Here is a 4,578-nt window from a genome sequence, read left to right as displayed (position 1 = left end):
GTGTGTTAAGAGGTTCATTAATGAAATAAATGACACCAGTCACTCTCTCCGTCCGGTCAAACCACTTACCGCACTAACCCAGGAGCTCAGGCTCCATTGTTCTCCATCTTCTCTGCTATGTGGATTCTTGCCAACCGTCTTTTTCCCTCGCAAGGAAATTCCACACCCCCCCTGGCTTTACTGAGGGATGATCGACATGTAACACGGTGTACGTTTGTGACGACATCTAGCACTTCCTTCAACCCTGGTGACTCTGCCGCACTTCGGGCTCCTCGATGCCGGTGACCCATCATCTCTCGCGGAGGAGCCTAGTGGCGACGACCTTTCTTGGCTTCTTCCTCTGGTCCCTCCCCGTGAGGTTAATCCACATTTTCTACCCAAGTGTTCTCTCTGAAGTTTTGTAGACATGAACAGAAAACACGTACGTTTCCAGAGTAAGGTCTTCATACCCCCAACTCTCCAGCATCTGGCGGTGAATGTGAAGGTGCTCCTGGCTCAGAAGGAGTCCGGTCCCCTCCTCTGTGCTGGCTTGGCCCCTCATTGGGACTTCTGGACTCAGCTGCCACAGGGATAGCTCCACGATTTGGGGGAAGAGTTTAAAAAGTATGTTGTTCTGGGGTCACGTGGGTGGCCCAGTCAGTTGAGCATCTGACTTCTGCCCAGGTCGTGATCTCGCAGTTCAGCCCCACATGGGGCTCTCGGCTGTCAGCCTGTCAGTGCAGAGCCTGCTTCAGATCCTCTGTCCCCCTCTCTCCACTCCTCCCCTGTTTGCACCCTCCCCCCAAATAAATAAACATTAAAAAAAAAAGTATGGGGGCACCTGGGTGGCGCAGTCGGTTGGGCGTCCGACTTCAGCCAGGTCACGATCTCACGGTCCGTGAGTTCGAGCCCCGCGTCAAGCTCTGGGCTGATGGCTCGGAGCCTGGAGCCTGTTTCCGATTCTGTGTCTCCCTCTCTCTCTGCCCCTCCCCCGTTCATGCTCTGTCTCTCTCTGTCCCAAAAATAAATAAAAACGTTGAAAAAAAAAATTAAAAAAAAAAAAAAGTATGTTGTTCTGGGGCGCCTGGGTGCCTCGGTGGGTTAAGCGTCCGACCTCGGCTCAGGTCATGATCTTGCAATCCGTAGGGTCGAGCCCCGCGTCGGGTGCTGTGCTGACAGCTTGGAGCCTGGAGCCTGCTTCACATTCTGTGTCTCCTTCTTTCTCTGCCCCTCCTTGGCTCGCACTCTGTCTCTCTCTCTCTCTCTCAAAAATAAACATTAACAAAATTATATATATACAAAAAGTATGTTGTTCTGAAATCAGAATGTGCGTATTTTAAAAATATTTTAATGATGAACCAAATTTTTTAAAATTCCAAAACCACTGTGAGTTAATTGCTGATAGGGGGAGGGATGCTGGTGGCATACGAAGAGAGTGCGGCCCTGCCTCTGGGAAGTTCACACAGACATTGTCGCAGTCCCCAGGGAGAGGTTCAGTGAGAGGCATGCCCACTGGAGACAGTGGTGGACAAAGTGGCATGGGTGAATTCTGCTCGGGAGGTGCCAGACAGGGGGTGTCTCAGAAGGTTCAGGGGCACCCAGGTGGCTCAGTCAGTTGAGTGTCCCACTCTTGATCTTGGCTCAGGTCTGATCTCATGGTTCAGGATTGAGACCTGAGTTGGGTTCTGTGTTGACAGCATGGAGCCTGCTTGGAATTCTCTCTCTGCCCCTCCCCTGCTCAGGTGCGTTCTCTCTCTCAAAAATAAATAAACTTAAAAAAATTTTTTTTAATGTTTGTTTATTTTTGAGAGAGAGAGAGAGAGAGAGAACGCACGCAGGCAGAACGCACAGAATCCAAATAGGCTCCAGGCTCTGAGCTGTCAGTGCAGAGCCCTATATGAGGGGCTCGAACCCACGAACCCTGAGATCGTGACCTGAGCCGAAGTCCGATGCTTAACTGACTGAGTCACCCAGGCACCCCATCTAAATAAATAAACTTAAAAAAAAAGAAGATCCTATGGGCTTCTGTCTCTGTTTGCCCCATTTCTGGGGGGCCTGGATGTGTGGTGGGGCTGTGGGCTTTCTGATCACCATAAGCTGAGGGTGGGTCAGGGGAATCAGTGGCAGGGCTGACTGCAGAAGCCCATCCCTTGCGGGGGGGGGGGGGTGTGCAAAAGGGTCCCCAAGTCATGTGCTTGGTTCAACCTTGCTTGCTAAGGCAGGAAAGCAGACCAGGGTTGGGGCTGACACCCTCATGAGGGTGAAGGGACAGCCTTTGGGGACAGGGAGGGGCCGTCCCGTGGTTGACCCATGAGGACCTCTGGGTCCCAACAGCACCAACTGCACATGCCCCACATCACGGGGCAACGGATGCTGTGAGGAAAAATCATTATTTAGAGTCCACAGGGAGCCTTCGAGTGTTCACCCACCGGATGACTTAGCAGCCTGTCCCGCTTCAAGGGAACCAGACTGGCCTCTAACGCCCAGGACCAGGCTTGGGATGCATGGTTAATTAAAACCATGCCCTTTTCCCCAGAACTGAAGTGAAACCAAAAGGAGAAGTGGTGAGAGGAGCCGCTGGCCTGGGGCAGGGTGCCCACTGCCCTTGGGCCCCCTGGGCGTCACCACCCAGAGCAGAAGGAAGCCTGGCCCAGAGCCGGAGCCCGCTTCAGTGTCTTAGGGGGGCTGAACGAACCCAGCACTCCCCTCAGATGGGACGGCCCTGGCCCATTGAGCTTTCAAATGTCTACGCTTTTGCTCAATTAAATGAATGCCCTGTGGTAATGCTGATGGCTGAGGCCCTCGGTGGCTCCCACTGGTGGCTGTAAAGGCCTTTGATGATAATAATGATGCAAGAGGATAATAAACATAATGAAAATATGCACTGTGGTACACAGAATCTTTCAGGATATGGTGTCCATGGGGCAAGAGCTTTTAAAAGAGTTTTTAAAAAATTTTTTTAATGTTTATTTTTGGGAGAGAGAGAGAGAGACAGAGACAGAAGGTGAGTGGGGAAGGGGCACAGGGAAAGGGAGACACAGAATCGGAAGCAGGCTCCAGGCTCTGAGCTGTCAGCACAGAGCCTGATGCAGGGCTTGAACTCATGAACCGTGAGATCATGACCTGAGCTGAAGTCAGATGCTTAACTGACTGAGCCACCCAAGTGCCCCTAAAATTTTATTTAAAAAAAAAAAATTTTTTTTTTTAAACGTTTATTTATTTTTGAGACAGAGAGAGACAGAGCATGAACGGGGGGAGAGTCAGAGACAGAGGGAGACACAGAATCTGAAACAGGCTCCAGGCTCTGAGCTGTCGGCACAGAGCCCGACGTGGGGCTCAAACTCACGGACCGGGAGATCATGACCTGAGCTGAAGTCGGGTGCTTAACCCTTAACCAACTGAGCCACCCAGACGCCCGGCATTTTTTGTTTGTTTGTTTGTTTTTAAATCTTTGTTACTTTGTGTGTGTGTGTGTGTGTGTGTGTGTGTGTGTGTGGTGGGTGGCTTCTCATGCAGAACAGAACTGGGAAATCTTACTTCCTGGCAAAGACAATTCAAGGTCACTCCCAAATCCAAAGACAAGCAGAACAAAGAAATGAGCCTCCTCCTGCCAAGTGCTTCTCAGTTTGTCTTCCCAGGAATCTGGAATAAAGTTTAGGAGGGATGTGTTCCCTCCAATCCCAGGGACATGCCTTAGCAAGCCCTGAGTCCCGTGAATAAATCCTCCCCGTAACAGTGGCCTCTCTGAAGCCTACTGGTGCCTGACCCAGCGCAGAGGCCTTGTTGAGCTCTCCCAAATGAATGAGGGTCCTTGTGAAACTGGTAGAGCCTCTATCGTGTCTTCATGGCCCAGGATTCTGGGGACACTCAGGCGGTGGGCTCTTTTCCCTGGAAAGGCCTGCAGTTTAAAGTCCCGTCCACCAGGTGGCGCAAGGCCTCTTTTTGGGGCGGGTGTCGGAGCCCACTGCCTATTGACGATATCCTGTGTTGCCGTGAGCCCGCCTTCTCTGCGGGTGTGAATACACATCTCCAGTCCGGGTCTACTCCGTAAGTGGACATCCAGCCCTTGCTTAAACACGTCCGCAGATGGGGAGCTCAGCACCTCTGGGAGCAGAGTAAATAGTGGGGGTTGGGGGCGTGGGGGTGGAATCGAGGGCACCAAAAAGCTACCTGTTCAGGGATAATGTCCCCTTTCCTTTCCCAACCCTCAGGCCACTGGCTTCTAAAATCCCTAGTCCCAGGCTCTTTGTTGGGTCTCCTTCTCTAATCACCTTATCCCTGAGTAATTTATCAAATTTTTGAGCAGAGCCCAGATGAGATCTTTCATAAGTCTGGGGCGTGTCAAAAGCCTCTCTACCTCCCCCCTCCCCTGCTTGCGAGGAGGGGGGGTGGGGGGGAGGGTTGATTAGGAATCAAAAGGACTGGGGCTACCTGAGTTCTCTGGTGGCTTTTCTGAAGTCAACCTTCTGGGCCTCGGTTTCCCTATCTGTAAAGTGGCTAACAGCATCTTTTATCCTGCTTGCCACATTCCGTTGTTGAGAAACTGTAAATGAAATGATGTATTCATTTATGTAACGAATATTTACCGAGTACCTACTG

The sequence above is a fragment of the Puma concolor genome, chromosome B2 (assembly GCF_028749965.1).
Source record: "Puma concolor isolate L17-30 chromosome B2, mPumCon1.1.hap2, whole genome shotgun sequence".
Classification (NCBI taxonomy): Eukaryota; Metazoa; Chordata; class Mammalia; order Carnivora; family Felidae; genus Puma; species Puma concolor.
This window is presented reverse-complemented; position numbering follows the sequence as displayed.